This window comes from Delphinus delphis, chromosome 2, assembly GCF_949987515.2.
Source record: "Delphinus delphis chromosome 2, mDelDel1.2, whole genome shotgun sequence".
Taxonomy (NCBI): Eukaryota; Metazoa; Chordata; class Mammalia; order Artiodactyla; family Delphinidae; genus Delphinus; species Delphinus delphis.
This window is the reverse complement of record NC_082684.1, coordinates 78,528,821-78,555,339: the sequence shown is the minus strand read 5'-3', so window position 1 is coordinate 78,555,339 and position 26,519 is coordinate 78,528,821. Positions and strand designations below refer to the sequence as shown.

The 26,519-nt window shown below is 40.6% G+C and overlaps 1 protein-coding gene across 1 annotated transcript in view; it reads right to left on the bottom strand.

Annotated features, from left to right (window-relative positions):
- Positions 1 to 26,519, bottom strand: part of FMN1 (formin 1) — a 400,563-nt gene that overhangs the window by 51,931 nt on the left and 322,113 nt on the right. The gene's annotated exons all lie outside the window — the stretch shown is intronic.

Here is a 26,519-nt window from a genome sequence, read left to right as displayed (position 1 = left end):
AATTACAAAAATGTGAAGTTTTTATAAGTAAAATGACACTTCCAGAAAATAGACTAAGAACGTTCATCATCTAGATGTACTGAGATATCCAACATTTTATCCCCAAGAGGGTGGCATTCATGCACTGAAAGTGGCAGAGGGAGGTCACTCTTCAAAGAAAGTGGGGGTTTTATGCCAAACATAATTAAGTCATATTTATGGATGCCCACCTGGGAGGTAGTAAATTGTGAAATGAGCGGAAGGGACAGAGGTTGGAGTATCTTCCTAGTATTCTTTACACAGTCTATTACACTTTAACATACCATGGTTTATGGACCTGACGTGGTTGGCATAAACCAACAGGACGCACAGTAAGAAGCTGTTTTTATTACAGCTCTACAAATAGACGAGCTGGTGACACTCACAAGGAAACAAAGGGACCACACTCCACTTCATGTGGTATCCATCTGATGCAATGAGCGTGGCAGCCACTTTTCATTTCTTAGAAAATTGCCCTGTCATGCACTTTTCAGGGGAAAAGAATGCTTCTACCCACGGAGGCAACAGCCCACTGACACTGGAAAAGGGGGGTGGCTTTTTAACATTTATTAGAGAGGAGAAAATATAAATATATGGAATCACTAAGTTATGAAGCGGTCTTACCTTTCCATTTTTTTCTTTTGGTATGCTTGCCCACAGAGGATGAGATCCTCCTAGTTGGTCTTCCTATTTTATTAGTTTTTTTTGTTTTTTGGCTGTGACTAAACTAGAAGAATGATCATTTTTGGTCTGTCACGGAGCTTACATTTGCAAAGGTCTAGCTGGACAGTAAAGTTGAAGTGCCTAAGAGACCATCTCTGAGATTTTCTGTGTAAACTGGTGTGAGGTTGTGCAAAGGCATGGTATCAAGGTTCCCAATGTATGGGTAAAAAAAAATGGATTTCCAGGTCGCCTGTCTAAGGCTAAACTGAACTAGAAAACTCAAGCTTTTGATGAAAGTACCAAGTAAAAGACATTGGATCAGAAGACTTTGAAGAGGTCTTGAGAGTCATAAAATCAAAGGGACCCAGATAAAAGGAGCGTGAAAAGTCATCTAGTCTAACCCTCAGGCTTATGTTTGAGCTGAGATACTCTCGTGTTCAATCAGTCTTGCCAGGGTTCATCATTTTCATCTGCCATTTTCAGTTGCCTTTATAACTAAATCTAAATATTTTTGTGGGCATCAAAGGAAAGCAAAATAGTGGTATCACCTAACTTGGGCACCTGGGGCCTTTCTCAACCAAGGTTCTTCATTTGAACTGCAGAACATGGAAATGATTTGAGCAGCTATTTTCTCAGTCTCCTCCCCAACCCACAACCCTCATATGCACAGAAGTACTACCGTTCTAAGTTCATAGGGCTATACAACCCTCATACGCACATAAGTGCTACCGTTCTAAGTTCATAGGGATATACAAACTCATTACACACAATGGTGCCCTTAGGGCAACAGGGCTTAATTCTCTCATCAGTGGTTGGAAAAAGGTCAGTCTTGATGAAATCAAGCTTACAGATGACTTATGAACTTAAGTCATTTAAATTTTAGTATTTCTAAACCCAGGCATGATAATATTCAAATACCTCATAAAATATCATACTGGAATAATAATTTGAATTAGAAAAATCTCCCTGGTTATGTAATGGAAAGAATTATACTATTCTTTTATATTCTATGATGACTGTAATAATTATTTGTGTAGGTGATGAGTACGGTTTAAGGGGCCACAATATAAATCTAAGTGTTCATCAGATTATGCATCTGGTTTTTTCTCCAGAGCAACTATTGCAAAAGTAAACATATTACCCATTCACAATTCTAGGAAGTAATCAGGTTACGAGTATCACTTGGGATATAAATGAAGTAAATTTATCTACCATTCACAAGTCAACCCACTGTGAACACATTATGACACTTTTTTGTTTCAATATATCTCCATCTTCGATGAGACTTTTGCCCCAATAGGTAAGCCTTTCACCCACTCACAATATTGACACAACACTCAACTTTAGACTTCAGAAGGAATTCTGTTCATTATTTTTAAAGGCAACCATTTAATTAGCTGCTAATATTTTACTACCTTCTTTCCTCTGCTTCTCTGTAGTTCAGTGAAATCTCTAAAGACTGTACAACTGTCTGTACAAAGCAATTATTTTTGGTTTCAAGGTGATACAGATGCAATTATTTGAGAAAGTTGATAGGACAGTATCACATACAACCTAGCTATAACCTAGTCCAGCAACTTAATTTTATAGAGATGAGAAAATGGATACCTGAGTTGATGAAGTTACTCTCCTGGGTCACGTTAATAGTGGCAGAATCCAGGTCTCTTGACTCATAATCCAATATATTTCCGATGACCCCTGCTGCTTTCCAAGGGGGGTAGGGTTTTTCTCCAGAATTCTCAAACACCAAGGTGGTATATTGGGGCTGTGCTGTACTGCACATTTTCCATAAGAATATATACATCAGAGAGTAAGTGCCAAGACGGAATTTCACTCTAAAGGTCCTGACTCCTGATGCTTCAAAACAGACGATGGGGGTAAAATTTTAGAATGATCTGTGAGAGGCTCATTAACATTAATAGGAGTCAGGTGGTTGCATTCTCAAACAGGGCCTGAGATTCTCCACGTTACCTCATCTTCTAGGCCCATACATACCTTTAACTTATCAGCATTAATAAAAGTGACATGTCTTTTTTTTTTAACGTGACATGTCTTTTGTAAAGATGTTTTTTCTTAGTTCTTTTTCATAGATACTTCTAAACAAGCGTATATATAAAATATGATTTTTACTTAGAGAACAATTATACATAAATCCTGTTTCCTATAGTGTCTACCTTTTCTCCCTGCCATCTCAATCCCAGTGGGAAGGCTCAGACCTTCTACAATCCTTTAGAATTTTTTTTTAGGGGTCATGGAGGAAGAGTGAACACCATCCGTGGGCTCATCATTCATGAAGCAGCCACCGAATGAATCATCATTTAGGAAATATTAGGAATTGCCAAGAATCTAGCTTTGTGAAAAAAGGCTGCCCCTATTCTGGTTCATCAAGAATCCTGGTGAGATTTCAAAGACAATGGGGTCCAGAGTCTCAAGGCTCTAAAGTATTTGGTGACAAACTGCAGGTATACTAATATTGGAAGAACACCTCCTTTCCCAAACAACTCTGTCCTATTTTGGTATTAGCACTAGCCTAAAGGTGCATAATTACATGGACTATGCGTGTGTTTGTGTTTAACTTTGTATTCAAAACGCTTAGCACTTGAGACTCTAAGCTTACTATTAATAAATCAATGGCTTTTTGCTGCATTCATTGGTGAGAATGACTACAAAAGGAGCTGCTAGTTCGAACTTGTAAGGAGGTTCATGAGCAAAGCGGTAACAGGCTCCAAGCTCATTCTTCTCTAATTTAAAAGTAGTGCACTCGGGCTCCCCTGGTGGCGCAGTTGTTGAGAGTCCGCCTGCCGATGCAGGGGACGTGGGTTCGTGCCCCGGTCCGGGAAGATCCCACATGCCGCGGAGTGGCTGGGCCTGTGAGCCACGGCCGCTGAGCCTGCGCGTCCGGAGCCTGTGCTCTGCAACGGGAGAGGCCACAACAGTGAGAGGCCCGCGTACCACAAAAAAAAAACAAAAAACAAAACAAAACAAAAAAGTAGTGCACTCAAAAGCAAGGGCCTCATTTATTTGTTTGTGTATTTCATAGCATTTTAATACCTGGTTTTCAACAAATCTTTCTTTAAGCCCACATTAGCAAATCGGGGAAAAAAGTTCACCAATTGGCTTCTCTGGGTTTCCCATAACTTCCTTTGGTGACTATCCATGTACTTAGAGTCGTCACTTGATTCTTTGTACTTCAACTTATCCATCTGTCCACTGGATAAAATGAAACCTTACAATTAAGGACCCTGGAGCGACTAGAAACCTAAGAAATTACCTAGTGTAAACCTCTCATGCTATAGTTTAAAAGTGAGCTAAGTTAAACAAGAGGATAATGAATAAATAAATATTGGATTTTATGCTAATAGGACAGTGTACAGGACTGTGACCTCTTCAGCCCCGCAGCCACAGCTAGTGGGACCCAAGGACAGTCAATCCACTGGTTGATCAGCTGCTGAGGAAGCAGTTTAATACGACTGACTAGTGGTGGCAGGGATGATGATGATGATGAACATTCACTGAGGCATATTCAGTGTGTGCCAAGGGATTTACACATCATTTAACCTCTTCAGTGAACATATCAGGTGGGTTCTATATTGTAGATAACAGTGGAGTCATAGCTTCACACTGTTCTATTACTTAGTAGCTGTTGGCCTTGGGCAAACTATTTAACTTGGATAAGAATGAGTTTTCTAATCTATAAATGGAGGTCGTAATAGGACCCATATTAGATAGTTGTTATAATAATTAAATGAGACATTTGTAAGGTACTCAGCCATTGCACATGGCACATTAGCTCAGTAAATGTTAATTATTACTACAATCATTACTATCACCACCACAGCAATTCTTCGTCCAAATGACGCTCGCTTGTTCAACTTTCCTTGGGCTCCCATGAGACTTGTCTGAATAACTGAACATCCTGTTTTTTCTTTAGTGACATTTGAATTCCCACAATAAACTCCCCAAGACCTGAAGCAAACGTAGTAGATCCAAACACCCGGAATCATGCTTTCAAAGGATATCACGAGAAAAAGCTAGGACGTGGTTACAAGTGAAAAAATTCAGCATATAAAGCAGTAGATATGCTGTGACTAAAATTATATTAAAATGTACATCACAGAAATAAATAACATATCTATTAAAAAATATCAGAAGGTAATACTACAGTCGCTATTTCTGCCTCTCTGGTTGATAGGTTGTTTTTCCTTTGCTTTTTAATTTTTTTAAAAGAATTTGCATCACTTTATATAATCAGATAAAGGAACAATAGATGCTATTTGGAAGCAGCAGCACAGCACACTGAAAATAAGTGACTTGCCTAAGGTCCTACAGCTAGTTTGGGGGAAAAAAGAACGCACTTGTTCCCTTGTTCCAGTCTCCACTATTCCACGTTGCTATCCTTCATAGGTTCCTTCTTAAAAACTATAAAACTGTCATATCACTACAGAGTGGGAAATTAGAGAAATAAGAAGTTATAACTGAAAAACAAGCATTTGAGTGAAAGTTATATTTAAATGCATCGTCACCTATTGTACATTAATGTCACTTATTTATACCTTATACATACACACACACACACGTGAAACTCTACCGTCTCTATAAAGTAACCATCCTACATATTTGTATGAATTGTCCAGAAATATATCCAATATGATGGGTGGTTTTAATCATATTTTAAAGAATAAAACTCAGATAAAAGGCTGTTATGCATGGTCAGAGATCTTAATAGCTTAAGACGGATCTTAACTAAACAAAAACAAAGAGAGGAAAAAAAGCCAAACTCACATATCAGATAAAATATAACGTGGCACCCATACCTTTACAAAAGAAACTTCCTCTTCGTCTAGATTTATTTATATGAAACCTCTGACATCTTTACAGCAAAAAACCAAAAAGGATGTTTGTTAAATGATAGAAGCTCTCCCTCTAGAAAAATAAGTGCTTAGATGTTTAGCTATGAATACGAATGGACCACCAGAATGTCCAGTAAACCATCATGGAACACCCATTGCTACTGTTAAACCAGTCTTCTTTTAGGACCTTGGCAAAGCTAACTGCACTAGGAAACCGCATTTACAGGGCCACAGTAGCTGAAAAAAGGCTCACTTCCCTGATATCTGCTATTGCTTTGAATATCGAAATACTTTCTTATCTCCTTTTCTTTCATGTGGTCAAGAATTTGTTCTAGCTGGGGATTTAAACTGACCCACTAAAAGTGGTACCCAAGAACTACCATAACTTCAATAGTTGTGATGTTACGAAGAATCTAGGTGCAGGGAAAGTAAGCAATAGTGTTTCTTGGGAGATATTTCCAAGAAGAGAAAATAGTGGGAGAACTGGGATTCCCTAAGAAGACACTGTAGAAGATATCTTTCCATATGAAAGCACATTTAATTTGTCCCGCCTGTAAAAGTTACACAGAAGGACCATTAGCTCAGGTGGTCATCATCAGTGTCAGTAAAAGGAAACAAAGAAATGAGGCTAGGTTTTAAGACTGACCACACTGCTTATAAGGCTACTGAGGTGAAGGTGCTGATGGTGAGGTTAACAGAATTCCAGGTGGCTCCTTTGGAGTCATTGTTCAACAGTAATTGTCACCCTCCTTTCTGTCATTTTTATGTTTTCCCCAGATTTTAAAGTAATAAATCCTCACTGTAGAACATTTGTATATTTGAGGAAAAAAAGAAATAAGAAAACAAAAATAGTGTGTAAGTCTTTCTCTGTGTAATGGCCTCTATTCGGATTCATGTCCATTAATGTAGGTATATATTTATGATCACGTACTCATTCGTGGTTTTCTACATAGTTGAGATGATACTGAATATATAATTCAGTTGCTTGCTTTTTCATTTAATGTGTCAAAGGATAGGTCAACTTTTAAATGAATACTTTGATAGATAATTTATAATTACTGAAAATAATTGTTGAAAATTAAGCCTTTATTCCAAAGCAGGTACGGAACCTATGCAAATAAAACAACATAATTTTCTAGAAGTGCAAGATAACATTTCAGAATAATTTTCTGACAGTATTTCTTAAGTGAGATCTTGTAGGAGAAAAATGCTTGGTTATGAAACACTATTAAAACATTATCAAGTCTAATTAAAGCAGATTTTTATCTTTTGATTCAACTTGGAAATAATCCATTGCTTTACCCTTTAGTCTTCTTCTTTTTGAGGCTTTGTAGAGAAATGTTTTAGATGGCCACAAGTATTAAAATCATAAATGCTGCAAAATAAGTTAAAATTTCTGTCCACTGTGCTTAAACCTAATATACCTGTTCTGTGTTTGGAAAATACAGGATAAAGAAAATATCCTCAACAGGAAAAAGTATTGAGGGTCAGTAGATGCTTGGAAGCAAGTGAGAAACCTCTGAGCATATGACAAGCCACACACACACACCTCACAGGAAAGAGGTCTCCCTGAACATCCGAGAGAGGGGGAAATATCTGGTCAGCTGGAGAAGCGCCACTGTCTCCCTTAGGTGGGAGCCTGAAGCTAGGCGTGCCCATAGCATGAAGCTGATTTCAGAAAGGAGGAAAAAAAAAAAAGAGAGAGAGAGAGAGAGATCATGAAACCAGAGGCTTGAAATGTTTTACTGGAGAAAAACCATGGCATTACCTCCTCCTGTGGAATGATAACAATGATTTATGAAGCTGAAGTCATTTCTTGTGATTGTGCTTCGGGGAGATTGGTTTCACATGAGCTGGGAAGCCAGGCAATGCGAGCTGAAGAGGAGCCCCACATGTTCAACTGAGGCTGGGATCTGCCCTTTTCAAGGGGATTCCAGAGCCCGGCGGAGGGGGGGAGGAAAAGCTATTGCTTTCTGATCCATGCACCACTTTCTTCCCTCCCACGAGCTCTTTAGGTAGACACACGGCTCTTTCATTCTCTCTCTCCTTTTAAAAGTATTACTACTTCTACTATGTGGGAATAGAAGCTCATTGTAAATACGCAGCAGGATAGTAGCAAAGCCGAGATTAATTCCCCGTGGATTTATAAGGGTCGTTCTCACCCAAGATGACTTGTCCCGTTTCAAAGGTGCTTATGCTGCTGTTTTTATGGCTGGTCACTACCTTTATTCTGGCATATGGTGGCTGGCGCCATGACACGGAGTGAACATTTTATACCTGAATTAAAGTGGATATTTGACAGTTTCTGTCAGAAAGTTCAGAGCAAAGAATTTGTGGGACAAGATTTATGGCATATTTTATATGGGACACATCTGTTTCTTTGCTAGCTTTGTTCCTCCCCTTAAAAAAATTTAAAGAAGTTTTCTAAAGAAATATAACGATGGATAGAAAAAAAAGAATTCCAAAAGCTGGAGAAAAATATGGTCAAAAGTTGGGTGTTTAGGAGCTAATTTAAAAAACAAAGCAAAAAACCAAAAAAGAACCACTTCTTATTTGGAGAGGGAAAAATGACTCATGGTCATGAATAAAAGCTCAGCGAAACAACGCTGTTATCATTGGCAATTATTTTATGGTTGGTTTAATGCCATTTATATAATGAAGTTAAAAATTTAAGTGCATAACCTACCATTTTCTGCATACTTGAAACAGGACTAGAAAGAATAATGTGCCTTTGATGTACTCTTAAAGATTTCACCATTCCAAATGGTGGACTAAATAATAAAAGTCCAACCACATCGGTGTTGAACAAAAAAATTGCAGATATTTAAACATTTAAAATGGATATGCCTAAAGATAAACGCAGACAATTTCCAACCCAAATCCATCAACACAATGTGAAGGGCATATGTAAACTTCATCGTCATCTAAAAACTCTCCCCATTGTAGCAAGTGAGTGCCATAACAGAGATTTGTGATTACATAAACACTGGGCTCAACCTGGAACCTTGTATTAACAGACAGGCTACTTTTTTCTTTTAACTGTGACTAGACAGCTTTTAATTCTGAATACTGCAAAACTGAAAAGAAAACTTCCAGTTCTAAAGGTTTTGAAAAATTAATTTTTAATTGCTTTAGGTAATAAGCATTCTCCTTGTAAAAATATTAAACATCGCAGATAAAGTCCTCTTCCAGAGCCCCCTGCACCCCATCCTCAGTCACTCCCCATCCCTCCTATGCTCGTTACCTCCCGACACTCAAGTGCTGTTACTGGCCTGAAGTATATCCTTCCGAAACTTTCTTCTGAGTGTCCCTGTGCAAACGGGCAAGATTTTTCTAAGTCAGACACAGAGAGAAGAAGACTTTCTCGGCTCATCGGGTATGCAAGGTTTTAATTTTCGCTGAGACTGTCAAACAGTCCTCCACAGAGACAGTACCATGTCACACTCCTAACAGTGAATAACTCATATTTTAAAACTTTAATTTTTGCAAGTCACACAGGTTTCAGTACAAATCCTTACGACATATATTGCAAGTACTTATTCTTATTCGTTTGCTTGCCTTTTGACTTTGTTCACAATCTTTCATTTATAAATTTAATTCTGAAGTAGTCAAATTAATAAATATTTTCCTCATGTCATTTGCTTTTTAAATCATTAAAAAAAAAAGGCCTTTGCTACTCCCAAGGTCATAAAGCTGCCTTGTATTTTCTTATATATTTTTTGTCTTTTTAGATTTAGTTCATTAATCATTTGGAATTGTGTGGGGCAGGACTCTTACTTTGGAAATGGATAGGAACTGTTCAAACAGCATTGATTTCCTAAAAGATAATCAGTGTAACGCAAATAGCGGCAGTTTTGTCTTGTCCTCGCTTATATTTAGACGTGTCATTTCTTTTTCCTTGACACTGCCCTGGTTAGAGCTTTCAGCCTCTGGGTAAAGTTGACCCATTCACGTTTATGGCGGATTTATCTCTGTCATATTTATTTTAGTACTTTTATTTACCAAACTTTCTAGCTATTTCCTTTTCCCCACTTCCTAACTTTTTTTGTCTGATTCACCAAATTGTCTTTGTTTCATTTTTCCTTTACTGGTCTGTTAAGGATTAATTTTAACTTCTTGATTGGTGAATATGTCTAAAAATTTCAACACCCGTAACACGAGTATCTAGAGCTGCTAGGGTTTCTTACAGCTCTGTGCCCTAACTCTGAACAATGTAAAAGTGGCCTGGCTTTTCCTTTCTCCCCCTGCTAAAACCTTATGGCCACATTCTATGCCATGTCCCATGCTGATATTATCTGCAATTTTACTTCCAGATTACCAAAAGTAAATTTTTTATAGTTAATATTTAACCATAATTTTATACATTTGTTCATTATACCTTTTGCCACTCCACTTCTTCCTGGATTTGTTTTTTTATTGAACAGCGCAGCCTCAAGAGTGGATTTATGAAGAGTAAACTTCCGAGGCCCTGTGTGTCTCAAGAGAATTCACTTTTCTCTTTCACTTTGAGGATGGTTTGGCTAAATGTAGAATTCTAGCTTTAAAATTATTTTCCTTCAGAATTTGAATTTATGGCTTCATTGGTTTTTTTGTATCCAGTGTTGCTGAGAAGTTTGTTGTTTAGCTCTCAGAATTTTTCTAAATCCTTGTTTCTCTAAGTTGGTTATAAAGAGCAAAGGGTGTGTATATATGTATGCATTTATCTTTTGTTGCTCTGAAGGGTTCTTTCAGTAAAAAATGCAATGTCTTTCTTCATTTCTAGGGAGTAACCTCACATTGTTTGAGTCTTTCTTCCTCTCTTCTCTTGACTTGTATTAAATAGATGTTAGATTAAATAGATGAAATTTCTAAAAACATTTTTTATATCTCAACGTTTCTGCATACTTTCCATGTATTTCTGTTTATGCTCTACTCGAGAAAAAGTCCTTGATTTGATCTTTCAATTCACTAATTGCTCTTCAGTGATGTCTATTCTACCACTGTGTGCATTCAGTGATTTTCAAAAATTCCATCAACCAAAACTTTCATTTCTGTGTACTCTACTGGATTCCTTTTTATGGAATGATAGCCTCTTCTAATTCTCTGAGATTACAGAGCAGACATGTTCTGAAGACCTGTACTGCCTACCAGTGTATTTCCTCAGGTGTAAGTTCTTCTACTCGCTGAAAGGCAAAGTTCGTTGCCTTTCCTTAATAGTTGGTTCTAGATTAAAAAAAAAAAACAAAACATTCTCACCACTGGGTGCAAGACTGGGATATTATGCTGCAACTTGTATTCTAGTTGTTTTGGGGAGATTGGAGTAGGGGCAGAGTATGTTTCACTGGGCAGGGTAAGCCTTCATATCCCGAGACATCATCAGCTACCCAAGGCACTGCTCTGTCTCTCCTACTCAAGAGCCCCTTTCCTGGCCCTGTCTCAGAGGTAGATACTTCCTGCTGTGGTTGCCTTCTCCAGGGTGTGGCCAAAGGAGCTGCCTCTACAGAATGAGAAAACTCCTCCAAGGGTTGTAGTTCCGAGCAACTGTTTACACTTCAAAACTCCAAGTTTTACATTTCTTTCCCCATAGCTTTATGACAATATACTAGTTCATACATGCTTTTCTTAGATTTCAAAACCAAATAAAACGCCAAAGAAGCAACTAGATTAAAACACACACACACACACACACACACATTACGATTATTACCATAAGTAATGATGTGGGGGCATAACTAATCATAATTAACGACTTAAAAAAATCATACCTATTTTGAAAGAGCTACATGGAAACAAAGCCCCTGAAACAAAGGTGCTATTCCAGCCCTCAAGTGGAAGTCTGATCATGAAGATGGTACAGAGTGCTTTACCGGTAACTTTCACATTTGCAAAGTATTCGTCACAGAATGGGCTTACCTGAACTCACAAGAGAGAAGGCACAGAGCCTGGAGCTGTGACATTCTACTGCAAAAACAGTGGAAGGCCACGTTGGAGCTGTGTGCCCCTGCCAAAAGCCACGTGCTTCCTTTTTTACAGTTCTATAAAATGGCATCTGCGCATACATAAGATTTCATGTAAGTGCTGGAAGCCACACGCAGTTGGAGAACAAGGGCTTGGGGATGGCAACACACACCATCACCAACAGATACCATATTATAGTTGCAGGAGGGTTGGGGTAGAAGTAAGGTAGGAATTAAAAAATAAAATCGGTACTTCCCTGGTGGCGCAGTGGTTGAGAGTCCGCCTGCCGATGCAGGGGACGCGGGTTCGTGCCCCGGTCCGGGAAGATCCCACATGACGCGGGGCGGCTGGGCCCGTGAGCCATGGCCACTGAGCCTGCGCGTCCGGAGCCTGTGCTCCGCAATGGGAGAGGCCACAACAGTGAGAGGCCCGTGTACCGCAAAAATAAATAAATAAATAAATAAATAAATAAATAAATAAATAAAATCGTTGGCCACATTATTATTAATTATATTATTAAATAAATGTGAGCACCATTTGAAAAGGGACACGTCCCATTTTCTTCACCCCGTGAAATGCAAGTAACCTTGGATCTGGAGTCCAGCAGTGATGTGCAGAGGCTCAGATTCTTACGTGGTTGCCTTAGGCCCCAAATATCATACATGACTGATGTATTAGCTACACACAGGTAATGCTTTATAGTTACCACACATTTTCAGAAACAGTGGTTTTGTTTTGTTTTGTTTTTTAATTATCATGAAAGACAAAGTACTTATCAGTGGCAAGCTAAACAGGTTCGTGTTCAGTATCGGTCAGTATCTCACCCACTCTGATCACTTTCTCCATCCCTTCCGTTGGCTTTTCTTCTTCTTCTTCCTCTTGCACTCTAAATATATTCAGCCCCCAAGACTGTCTCTTGGTTCTCCTCTCTTCTATCTTTACATGATTAGCTAGACACACAGCTACCTACCATTCTTCTGCTGATGAATCTCAAGTTTATACTGTCAACTCCAAACTACATTCTCGACACCAGTTTTGCATTTCTCCTGCCCTGCTGGACACCATGACATGAATAGCTGTCCGGGAATTCAGATGAGCCCCACCGGAACACAAACCCGTTCCTTTCACAGTCTTCCACCCCTTGGTAAATGACATCATCGTTCACCAAGATGATCAAAACCTGGGAATTATTTTTGGCTCCTCCCTCTGCTCCAACTCCAAGGTTGAAGTTGTTGCCAAATCCCTGTCTTTTCTATTTGCAACACATATCTTGAATTCATCCCTATCTTTCCATCTCAACTTCCACCACTCTGGACCACAGGACTATTGTTTCTCACCTGAGTTACTTCAGTAATCTCCTTATATATACTCTTGCCCCTTCCATTTATTTTCCAGAGAGCAATCGGAATCATCTTTTAAAACACAAAGGGAGTCATGTCACTTTCATTTGACGAACTCTTCTAAACCTTCCCACTGAATACTGAATAAAATCCAAATCCCCTCTCATGGCCTCCAGGGTTCTGCATGGGCAGCTTGCCCTAGTTCCAGCTGTACTGGCCCATCTTAGCTTCTCAGTATGCTGTGCTCTTACTCACCCCAGGCTGCCTCCCATGATATTCCTTCTGCTCGTGACAGCTGTACTCCTACACTTCCCATGACTAGATCCTTCCCTGGCTTACATGTCACCACTGCAGACAGTCCTTTACATTCTTTGAAGGTAGGCTTCTTAAAACTCTGCCCCCTATCAAACCTAAACAGTTCATAATTTGTAGTATCCACTGGGTTAGTTATTTGCTCTTTTGTCTCTTGTTTATTGTCTCTTTATTTTGTTCATGACTATACAAACTGTGCCTGGCACAGAACCTGACACACTGTATGCTCTCAACATGGGCTGAATGAATTTGCTGTTATTCTATGCATTGCAATTGCCCTATGGTATAGGCGTCTGTTCAGGATTGGCCCTCCAGCCTATGCTGCAGATCTGTGAGCCAGGGAGCTGTCTCTTGTCCTTGCCTGGCACAATATCCAACACACTGTAGGCCTATATAGAAGGTATGAACAGTTATGATTAGGTACTCAGTAATCTTTTTGCAAATTGTATTAGACCTGACATGCGAAATCAACCTGGGAGTTGTTGTTTAGAGTAAGTAGTCTTGAGAGGTAAAAAAACATTGGTAATAAGCAAAGGCCAAGGAATTAAGTGGATAAGGTCTGTTTGGATAACAAAAGTTGAATGATGGAAACAAATTTGTAATAGTAGTCAGCAATAACTCAAGGAGAGACCCAAGGGAGCTGACTCTCCCTCTGGATGTCAAAATCTATCACCAGCTTAGCAGTGTGGTCCCTGGAAAAGGAGTGTCTCTCAGAGCATCCCTTCCCTCCTATGTCAAGAGGGCCTGTTGGCTGCTTATTTCACAAGGATAGTGGGAGGAGAAATGAGGTGGCAGAATGTCAAAGGCTTGCAGTGCACTGGAGACAAAGCACTCTAAGGAGAATGGGAGACCCTCGGGGGGCCCTGCTTACTGCAACCTGAGAGGCTAACTGCCAATGGTGAAGATGTTGAACAAGATTGAAGCTGAATTCCCTAGGAAAAAAATGTTTCCCTGATATTAAAAGAGAAGAAAAAAAAAAAAAAAGGAAACAGACCAAGAGGGTATGCTCAGAAACTGATGGGAAGAGTTGATGCCATCAGGTCAAACTGAAGAAAGATTTAGTAAAAAGAGAGCAAAAACACAATCGAAGGATCCCAGGAGACACAGACCAAACTCATGAGAAATAGGGAAGCAGTGAGAAGCACAAGGGTGCTCTCCCCCTTGACATTCTTCCTAATTCTTGACAATGGACTTCAATACTTCGTTCCATTTCTACGTCAGGCCAACCTATGAGTTTACTTTGGAATTTCTGTGTAGGAACCAAGAGAGAATGACCTTATATTAGAACACTAGGTGATGAACACAGAATGGTTTCATTGAAATGTTCCAGGTAGTTTCCAGATAGCAATAAGCTGTAGAAATACCATTCTGTATGCCCATCCCAGTCTTCTTAGTGCCACAGCTCTTTCCAAAGTTATCCATTAACTTTGGAATGTTCAAAGTTAATATCCAAAGTTATTCCATTCACTTTGGAATATCCAAAGTTATTCCATTCTTATCTCTTTCAACTACTTTCTAGATCGACAAGTTCAGAAAACCCAGATGTCTGACTACAACGGATGCATTTGCCCCGTCCTAAAGCTAAATAAAAGTGAAAAGAGAATGAAAAGAGAGGCTGAAGGGATGGCATTTCCCGCAGGCTTGTTGCCATGTCTCCATTAGGCTCTGGGTTTGTGTTTATTTTTAAAGCTCTCTTTTGTGAGTAAATGGTGTGAGACAGAAGTCTTATTTCCAAGGTTCATTTTACTGAGTGGCCTGTAGTCAGTCTTTCCAAGAAGAAAGATGGAAAATTATGGTCCAAGCAGCATTACTGTCCATCAAGGGACCAAGGAGAATTCTGGACCTCATCCACTCAACTGCTTAAACTATCATTTATAAGCCACAAAATGACTGTCCTTTGGTCTCAGCAGCATTATTTTGGGCTGAGTTTATGGCCCTAAGGCCCAGCTAATCACAATGATCTAATTTTACATTCCCGTCACTTTCACATATGGAAGATCACTGGTGCATTATTTAAATAGAAAAAAAAGAATGCTTGAGGAATCTTGTCCTTCTAAATGGAAAACACAGTATATAAGAAAGTAGAATTAGTTTTAACATTTGCACCACTTCATAACAGAAGAGTCTTAGTCATTCCATGTTATTATCTTGTTTATCCTTCCAAAGTCCCAACGGAGAAGAAGAGATACACAGATTCCTGGCTCTTTTTTATAGTGGAGTTCCAGACTGATGTGACTAATACTGACAGAAAGAGAAAGGGGTGTGGATAGACAAAACATGGTTCATTCATGCACTGGAAGAGTCCATAGCAGTTAAAAGAATTAAATCCATATTTATTGATATGGATAGATTTTCAGACAATCCTGAGTGAAAAATTAGGATGGAGAATGATAAAACCTAGTATGAGGCACCCTTTCTATTGTACTTTTTACAGCTTTCCTGAACACAGTCAGGAGTTCTTATTCTTAATTTGGTAAATTTTGATCGCTGAAAGTCATCCAAAGGGAATTTCAATTCTCTAACTTTTTATCATTTAGCATTTTCTTTCCACACTGGGTTTTTGCGAAAGTGAACAGTCTCGTCTGGCTGTAAGATCTAACAAACTGGATAACAGCTCCTCATAGGATCGACTGCATTCTGCAGAGGATGATCCAAAGAGGCTACCGGTCTCCTCTGAGAATGAAAGATAAATATTTGTGGTTACAGTAGTGTCACGATTCTCAGATAAAAGAAGGGATTTGGGTCTGCCACTTAGTTCATGTTCCCTCCTAACCAAACCACAATTTTTTCAGTAACCTAATGACATTTTGGGGAGAGAAAGCATGTTCTCTGACTACTAGGAATACTGACACAATAAAGGAACACTTTCATAGTTTTATTTAAGTCTTTTATTTAAGAATTTCAGAATTCCTCCCTATGCTACTTTATGGCATTTCCAGTGAAGAGGGAAATAGGTAGAACATACTATTTCTTGGAAGATGACCTAAGGCAAACCTCTTTATCTGCCGGCACCTTTACACATGTGCTACACATCAAATGCTTTGTCATCCCTTAGAGAAAAGGCCTGGTGGATGGCAAGCATGCTCATAATTGCTTTCTTATAATAAGTGATGGCTAGCCACTTGGTCACAAACCCGAATAACGATTTGTAAGAACACAAAGAGGACAGCAGCCAAATTGAAGAAAACCTCCTTCTTTGTTTCCTCAAGGTTTACTCTAACTTAGCATGGATGTAACTAGCCAGATATCCAAGAACAAAAACTTGTTATGCAACATCCAGTCTAAGACTATACAACAATTGATGAGACTATCAGTTCTTCCCACTAAGTTAAAAAAGACACTGAGGCAGAAGTTCTGTCAGCCTCTGGCTCTTCAAAGCAAAGAACCAGGAGGAGTGGACGAGTCATCTTCTACCTTCCAGCTGCTAGTGCTTCTAGCTGGTGAATAACACAGGCCCCAGGAAAGGGGAGTAGGGAATTGTTTTCTAAGAATGAAAACTTCTTTCCAATTTATATTTTCAGGAATATTAAGAACTCCGTACGTGGCTACTGAGGAAGACTGGGGTAGGAATCAAGTCAGCAGCCCATGCCTTCTTTGAGGCCAGTTTCCTGGGACTGGTTTTCTTCTCCCTGTATTGCATGAGCTGAAAGCAGATTGATGCAATCATATTCCAAGACACCGTATTTGCTGTCGTTATGGACTGGGCCTGTTGTCTCGGCTTACAAAAAAAGCAATAAGGATCCTTAGACCCCTGCCAATTCATGTAAATCACCCTTTCATCTGCTTAAAGGCTGGGATCCATGAGTGATGAAAATAGTTAGGACTCTTCTGTTGCTGGCATATAAAACCACGTTCTACATCTAGATCCAGCTCTCCAAGGTCTGAGACCTCAATGGTGAGAAGAAAAAGGGATTTAGACAAATACTCCCATAGAAATGAAGGGTGGCACATTTCTCCCAGGAGGCAAAGTTAGGAAGTATTGAATCCAAATCCTGTACTTACGTTGAGACCTTATGCTGACTGAAAAGAAGAAATAACTAAATAAGGATAACTTCTCTCTGCAACCCGTTTTAATGTTTTCTTTGTTTTTAAAAGCAACTGGACAAGTGAGGGGAACTCTGACCATTCTCTAGGCAATATAGGTTATCCAAAATTTCAACAAATCTGGAAGGCTAAAGAAATGGACTGCCTAACAAATGACAACAGAAATGAAAACCTCATAATCCTTGTATCTGACTAAGCACTGACCATTAGATAAACACATATTTTTAAAAAATCACCCTGGCTATACACTCACTCTAGAGGGTAGTGAATGTCTTCCATTCTCATGAGTTTGTTTGTTTTTTCTTTTCCCCTTGATAACATTTTTGGCCTTGTTCTTTTGGTTAGATAGTGGTAGGAAGAGCTTGAGTTTCCTTTTCTTTTTTAAATTGAAGTACAGTTGATTTACAATGTTGTTTTAGTTTCTGGTACACAGCCAAGTGATTCAGTTTTATACATATATATAAATATAAAACCAAATATATATTATATATATATATTCTTCCCATTATAAGTTATTACAAGATATTGAAATATAATTCCCTGTGCTATACAGTAGGACCTTGTTGTTTATCTATTTTATATATAGTTTGTATCTGTTAATCCCAAACTCCTAATTTATCCTCCTTCCCCTTTCTACTTTGGTAACCATAAGTTTATTTTCTATGTCTGTGGAGTCTCTTTTGTTTTGTAAATAAGTTCATTTGTATCATTTTTTTAAGATTCCACAGATAAGTGATATTATCTGATATTTCTCTGACTTACCTCACTTAGTATGATAATCTCCATATCCACACTTAGTATGATAATCTCTAGGTCCATCCATGTTGCTGCAAATGGCATTATTTCATTCTTTTTTATGGCTGAGTAATATTCCATTGTATATATATATACCACATCTTCTTTATCCATTCATCTGTCAGTGGACATTCAGGTTGCTACCATGACTTGGCTATTATAAATAGTGCTGCTGTAAACATTGAGGTGCATGTATTTTTTCAAATTAGAGTTTTCTCTGGATATATGCCCAGGAATGGGACTGCATGAGCATATGGCAACTCTATTTTTGATTTTCCTTTTTAAATCTTGTTTTCATCTCTAGATGCATTTCACCCCATTTATAATTTAACTGAGGAGGAACCCCTTTAAATGTTCTTCTCCTTTTGTGGACAAATTTAACCTGTATTTGCTGAGTGCCCACTGCATGCTAAGCAGGGGGAATTCTAAAGTGAGAATAGGCACTTGCCCTCTCTTATTAGCTAAGTAATTTCTCAAATAGTTAAGAAATGCCACAGGGGAACAGAAAGAGTGACAAGTGCATTCATAGTAACAGAGGGGACCTAATTTCCACAGGGGTGTGTCTAAGGAAAGCCCTGCCTCTCTGAGGAGTGGGGTGATACCATCCATATGCTTCCTCGTCTCTATTTTCTCTTGCCTCTTGCTCCACCCCTCCAGCCCAAGCCGGCAGAACCCCACACTGAATTCTTAACTCGTCCTCATTGGGGTCCTCCTTTGACATCCAACAAAGCTAGCCTGTCTGAGCTCAGTTTCCTCATTTGTAAAAATGGAGATAATAACAGTGCTTCCCTCAAGGTTTTTTTTGTTTTGTTTTTTTTAATGACAACTAGAAGAGACTTTATAGGTAACATCAAATCTGGCTGACAGCGTTAAATAAATGTTAATACTAATTTAATACTTTTTTTTTTATTCTTAATAATGCATCACAAATATCACAGGAGCTTGGGAAGTTTCACTAGGAGAGGTGGGACCTTAGCGCAGTTCTGGGAGGCGTGTGTTAACGTGGGCTAGGAAAAGGGAGACAGCTAGGACTCCAGGCTCCAGCTGAAGCTTCTATTTCTCCGTGAGCAAGTGCCTAGATGAGGCTGGAGAGGAAGAGTGGCTGGTGGGGGTGTGTTGGTGTGGGTGAGGGATGTTGCAGGGGTCACGGGGACAGGCATGGGACCCTTTAGACTGGAGGAAACATCTTTTGTGGGAAGCTTGGACAAGTGGAATAGAGGGCATGAATATAACCTCTCAGAGAGTGCCGCAAATAATCCCCAAGAATGCAGCATTCTTTTTACTGACTTCTGATTCCCTGGGGTGGGAGGGTGAAGAAGGTGGGTAGGGAAGGGATGCTTGCTCCTGGTGTCCATATATAAAATCTTCTGGTGGGGAGATGTTTTGAATATATTTGCAAGAGAAGTTCAGTGCTCTCCAAAGTGGACAAAACCAGCACCAGAGATTTCCACGTACCTGCCTGGAAATACCGGGCTTCAATTTATGGCCAACTCGAATCTTTGCAACTCTTTAAAACAACATCACTCCTGAGGGATTTGGGGCTCTGCTGCAAAAGTTTTTTCTGTTCCATAGGTTAGCCTAACAATACTGAGTTCATGAGACCACTTACCATTTAAAACACAAACTCAGCTTTTGCATGTTTTTAAAACATCCCTATAACTATGGGTTGTTTAAAAATAGCTATACCCCAAAGAGTTTATTTCCAACATCTGACATGATTGCATTTCGCAGTGATTTGTTATGTAAGTAATGGTAGCGGAGGAGAGATATGAAAAAACATTGCCTCTTCTCAAAGCCCGATGGATTTAATGCTTTTGTTAACTCTGGATTGCAAGTCTGGGGTTGTTTGTTTGTGGTGTGCAAAATAACATACTATATGCCTGCCTCAGTTTTTCTTCGATGTACAGCAATTGGTAAAGGAACTGTTGTTCCTCTATGGCTTCCCTAAATTTTCTTCACTGTGCTCCAGTGTGGAGAGGGCTTTCAACGGGGTGGCTGTTGAGATGATAATATGAGTATTTTCAAAGCAAAGGGGAGCGCCTTTTGAGATGATGACTCACGCTGTCTTTGAAACTGCCGATAATTCCAGGCTTGATGGTAGGTATGGAATCATTTGCTGAAGATTCTATTTCTCCATCTCTGACTCACAGTTTCCTGAATATGGTATGCTGTGTGTGTGTGTGTGTGTGTGTGTGTGTGTGTGAGAGAGAGAGAGAGAGAGAGAGAGAGAGAGAGAGAGAGAGAGAAGCAGGAGGTAAAGCAACTTATTACTCTTAGATTAGTCAATGGGAGAAAAAGCAAGGGACATACTGTTTTGCCTCGACTCTGTTTTTCTTCTAGAACATTATCTTTGTCGTCCCTCTAAGGGCTGCTACCCCTTCTAGAACAATCCTACTCTCTAATTCTTCTCTTAGGGTATAAGTAGGAAAGACATAGTGAGGGAAAAAAAAGTTTTGGTCTTCAGCTAGTGTAACGGATGGCGAGGACAGGGCTTGGGTTACGGGAATGGCTTTTGAAACAATGGCTGCTTTGTGAGGGGCTCATCTGGAGAAGTGGGACATATCCCATATTGATGAGGGAGAAGGCCCACAGAAAGCCAACTGCACCGAAACAGCCTCAAAAGCCAAGGGCAGAGGAAGTGAACCTTCTGATCCAGGTCATCCAATACGCCCCGAAATTAGCCCATAGAAGAGGTGATGCCACAGCCCAGGGAATGGTTTGCCGCCCACATCAATGACCCAAAAGTGTAATGGACTTTGCTTCACAATTATAACTGAGTTAAAGGGATTAACAAGTTTGACTATTTCTCTAAAAGCTGATGAATTACCTGAGCATCTCTTTTCTGAAGGTCTGCGGACCTTCTTTATGGAAATTAGTGGAAAATGGTATTTTCATACTTCTCCCTGTAGTATGATAAACCACCTGGTTTAAAAAGAAAAAAACTTTTATGGGCTTCCCTGGTGGCGCAGTGGTTGAGAGTCCGCCTGCCGATGCAGGGGACACGGGTTCGTGCCCCGGTCCGGGAAGATCCCACATGCCGCGGAGCGGCTGGGCCCGTGAGCCGTGGCCGCTGAGCCTGCGCGTCCGGAGCCTGTGCTCCGCAACGGGAGAGGCCACAACAGTGAGAGGCCCGCGTACCGCAAAAAAACAAACAAACAAACAAAAAACAAAAAAAACTTTTAGTGAATAATCTTAGATTTTAAACATATTACAGGCCTAACTCGAGTTCCATCTCTGAAATCAGTAAGGAAAGGAACGTGGGCATCTTCATTGAATTAAATATGAACATTCTTACTCCATTCTCATTTTTTTTGTTTGTTTGTTTTTGTTTGTTTTTTGTTGCGGCCATGGCTCACGGGCCCCGCCGCTCCGCGGCATGTGGGATCTTCCCGGACCGGGACACGAACCCGTGTCCCCTGCATTGGCAGGTGGACTCTCAACCACTGCGCCACCATGGAAGCCCTCCATTCTCATTTTGAGTTCCTTCATAAGCCCAGATCTTATACTAAAAAGCAGATACTTCGCACGTTGTAGCAGCATTTTGAGAGTGAAAGACCTCTATAATCTCCACTCTGACCTTTCCTATGTTTTTCTGGTTCTCAGAACCTCCTGAGATTTATTTCCAACCCAGTTCTATCTCTGTTAGTTGAGCCCAGACTCCAACATGCCTGTTTTGCCATACTCTGATGAAAACCAAATTAAGCCCTTGGATGGTAAACTCCTCTTCTTAAGTTCCTATTGTTTTTCCTTCAGGAAAAGTAGAAAAATTATATTTATACCACATCAACCATGATCTCGAGTTCAGCTCAGGAATCTCTGACCTTTGACCAACATGCTGATGAAACTGCCTAACTCATCTGAATCAGTCTCCTCCTCCCACATGGCTTTTGGTCTCCCTTGGGGTTTGGTAGTTGCAAACTGAAGAAGTAAGACCTTAATCATATACAGATATGTTTCACATTCTATGTTAACTCTGCTCTCTTGCCCTTTTTTTCAGACTGCCTCAAGGAGAAGAAAACTACAAAACAAACAAACACACAAACAAACAAACAAACATACACTGATGCCAAAGGCCCAAATCAAAACTATTATTAGTTACCCCAGACAAAGAAACCCAACTGCCATTACTTGGGCTCTACTCAGCTGGTTCGCCCTCTCCCCCAAAGGTGGCTGAAATTCACTTCCCTCGTGGCCCTCTCCCACTCCCACCATTATTATTTTCAGCCATTTTTTCTTTTTTTTTTTTTTACTTTCAAGTAAAGGCAGCAGGACTTCCCTGGTGGTGCAGTGGTTAAGAATCCGCCTGCTAATGCAGGGGACATGGGTTCGAGCCCTGGTCCGGGAAGATCCCACATGCTGCGGAGCAGCTAAGCCCATGTGCTACAACTACTGAGCCTGCACTCTAGAGCCCGCGAGCCACAACTACTGAGCCCGTGTGCCACAACTACTGAAGCCCGTGTGCCTAGAGCCTGTGCTCTGCAACAAGAAAAGCCACCGCAATGAGAAGCCTGTGCACCGCAACGAAGAGTAGCCCCCACTCGCCACTACTAGAGAAAGCCCACATGCAGCAATGAAGACCCAAGGCAGCCATAAGTAAGTTAGTAAGTAAGTAAATAAGTAAATAAGAAAAGGCAGCAGCATGAGCAGATAAGGTAATCCAGGTAGCACCTCTCTCTGAAAACACACTCTTTCATCTTCTTATTTCTACTGATCCTGTAAACGGAATCACCATTCAAAGGGGGAGCCCCTGGTCATCACTGATCATCTTGGTTAATTTCAGGACAGGTGTTTCATAGTCACTGAATAGAAAAGTCTGAGGCTTTTACTCATTTAAACCCTTCAAAATGCTAACACTGTGATACCAAAAATACTCAAAGTTTTGCTATAAACAAAATTGCCATGCAGTTGGCATTGTGGCTTTTGGGTATCCTCAGGGGAAAGGCATTACCTTTGTTCAGGCCTGAGAATTTGAATTATGTAGGACTGATTTGGAAGCAGAGTGGCATCAGGGAATCCAGTCCCTTTCTTCCTACAATCCCATGGCCGCTGGAAAGGCCACGAGGAGAGGGCAGGATGCACGGATGTCATCCAGCCTGCCTGGGATGTGTGTCAGGTCCTGACCATGTAATCACAGACACTCAAGCACAAGGGAAAGCAAATCATTCAGATAAAATGAAAACTGACTGACTTTAAATAAAAGGCATCCCTTCTTTTAGTTTATTTTTTCTAAATCATGACTCTAAAACAGTAAACTTAGAATTATTTCTCTCTTCCAAACTGAAATATCACTTTCCTTCCTGGCTCAGACCACCAACCAGGTTTCTGCCACTGGAAGTGGGGAAAGTACTGAAGAGCTTGTGTGAGGAAGGCTGATCGAATGGAATGCCCTATTCTTCCAATTTCCAAACCAAAGTCACTTGGAGACGCAGACACATTTTGTTTGCGTGGTCTAAATTGCAACCTCAATAAACTTGGCAGTTTTCTCATCATGGGCTGTGATTTCCATGATGTGATGATTTGCAAGGGTTTTGTTTTCAAACAGATGTTATGGGTAATTCCATGGGACTCCTATTTCAATCCCCTTGAATTGATAACCTTTCCTTCTTAAGCGTGACCTTGGTGTTCAGATAACCTTGGGACACAGACAAGGAGGATTCCCAGTGGTAAAAGTCTGTCTGGTGCAAAGGGGGAAGGAAGAAAGTGAAACTTTCAAAATGATGGAAAGAAAAAACAAAGCTTTTCACAAGCTGTCCTGTTCACTGCCTGTTTTTTTTTTTTTTTTTTTTTTTTTTGAGGAGTATAGTAATGTTCACGTCTTCTCCCATTTCACTGGTTCTATTTATTGTAATTTATAGCAACAGTAATTCATACTCTAACTTAGCTTTACTTCAACAACTCTTTCCCCCTTACCTTTGGATTCAATATTAAAAATGACCAGATGCTCTTTCCCCAGAGCCAAGTCCTTCACATTTTTATACCTAAACTGTACATATACTTCACAAACTTTGCACTTAATGAAAATAAAACTATCTCCCTCGTTTGGTGAAGAGGATGACACACCCATTATCCGAGCACATGTCTCCCTTGGTCTCTTTATTGTATACTTTTATTTATTTATTATTATTATTTTTTTTTTTGCGGTACGCCGGGCTCTCACTGTTGTGGCCTCTCCCGTTGCGGAGCACAGGCTCCGGACGTGCAGTCTCAGCGGCCACGGCCCTCGGGTCCAGCCGCTCCGCAGCATGTGGGATCTTCCCAGACCGGGGCACGAACCCGTGTCCCCTGCATCGGCAGGCGGACCCTCACCCACTGCGCCACCAGGGAAGCCCTATCGTATACTTAATAAGAAAGTCTCAAGCTTTTATCCACCTCAGAAATACTGATGAAGAACTGAACAGATGTTTTTCCAAAGAGGAAATGCAGATGGCCAGCAGGCACCCAAGAAGATGTTCTATATCACTAATCATCAGAGAAATGCAAATCAAAACCACAATGAGATAGCACCTCACACCTGTCAGAATGGCTATCATCAGAAAGAACACAAAAAAGAGCTTCAGTGAAGCACCATGAGAAAAAGAAGAACTGTGTAGGTCCTGCTATGATAGGGCCTTCTGGGGACAGGATGAACAATGACAGGGTGCAGCTTATGCCCAGGCTGCAGGGCGACACTCCAGAACACGCCGTGCCTCTCTAATCCTTTCCTAAGCCCCTCACAGAAGAGTGCACTCACAAAACTAAAGCAAACGGCACCTTGGTTTGCTCTCTCCACACCCCCCTGCCCCGGGCTGGAAAATAACGCAACAGTAGTAGACAAATGCTTTAACGTCGTAAAAAGTATGTGTTGAGATTTATTTCTCTCTTCAAGTGGAGAGAGAGTCTTCTGGGCAAGTTTGGGTCTGAGATAAACATGTCGTTGACCAGGATACACGAGAATGGCTATGGAACTAGTAAGGAATGATGTGATTTAAACACAGACTCCTCCTCACGCTGCTTTCAGTCCTGCAGTGGCAAGTCTGTCAGCCCAGGGCCACTTCTGGTCCCCAGTCTCCAATCTCTTTATGTGTAGTTTAGCTTTCTCTTCAGCCTCTTTACAGTAGCTCACACTGCTGATATCAGCTCCTTGGAATTCTCTTCCTTAGCTTTAGTGCCATGTACTACTTTAGGTCTTCTCCTTTTTTTTTCCCCCCTATCTCTTACGGTATGTTGCCTGCCCTCCCTCAGCTCCCTCCACTGCTTTCTTCTCCCTCTTCTCTCATTCTCCATTTTCAATTTCATTATAGCTTCACCACTCATTGCTTTGTGGCTGTTTCCCAACGAAGAGCGCTAGACTCAAGTATCCATCACCTGTTAGACACATTATTCAGGTATATTCCCAGTATGTTCCAGAGTGACGTCAAGGTCTTACGGTCCATGTTCATCTTGCAGTGCTCACTTTTTCTTTTAATGGTACTCTGTTCTTTCTGTCACTGAAGCTCTGAGTCTCACTGTCATCTTAACCTCCCACATCTCATGACTCATATTCACTCGTGGACAAATATTTAGTGGGTACCCACTGCGTGCCAAGTGCTGGGATTACAGCAGTGAATACAACTGAGGGGGTCTCTGCTCTGCCTTCAAGGAGCTTACATTCAACCAGCACTGAAATCCTGAAGACTTGGCTTCTGTAATGTCATCCATATTCAACTTCTCATATCTTTTCCCATAAAATGCATCCTAATTCAGATTCTTGTCACTCTTCTCTTAAATTACTGCACGGCTTCTTAAATCATCACTTGCAGTCACTCTTCCTCCTGCCCCCAGGTCACTGTACATGTGGCCGGTATCATCTTTTTCTTTTATAGCTCTTATCGCATCACTCTCCTGCTCAAATCTTTCAACGGCCCCCTAGCACTTAGAGAACAAAACACAGACCTTTCGGCTTAGCATTCTAGATTCTTCACAATCTACACACACGTTTCCATCTCCTCCTACTTTTCAAAACTTCCCAACTTTGTTTCCTGCTCCTCGTAGATATACAGAATGTTGAAGCTAGACGGGACCTCTGGGATCCCAATACTTTCACTTTGTAGAGAGACAGAGGCCCAGAGAAGTCAAGTGCCTAAGCGAATCAATGGAAGGAGAGCCCAATGGGGAATGGAACTCAGAGGTGGTGTTGACGGGCGGAACTTTGGTAGATGGAAGACTCCGGGTCAATCCGGCTGTAGCACATAATTTTTGAGTGTTCAGTTTTTGGACTACAAACCGTCTCCACCAGGTGATGCGATCTTCACTGCCTCTCTTCATCTGCTTCCTCTGTATCTTCCTCACACTTTCCCCAAAGTGATTCTGCAGATGACTGTACCAAGAACACTTCCCAGTTCCACCAGCAGCCTCTCACCTTGTTACCTTCCTCCAGGTCTAGCACTGGCTCATGAGAAATCTGATCTAAGTGAGACAAGTGCACCTAGGGCAGGGTGGTCAGGGGCACGGCTAGAACTGCCTCGCCTCCTGATCTCATGGGCAACTGGGGCACTGGGTATCGAATGTACCAGCCACAATGAATCTATTTACTGTAATCTGT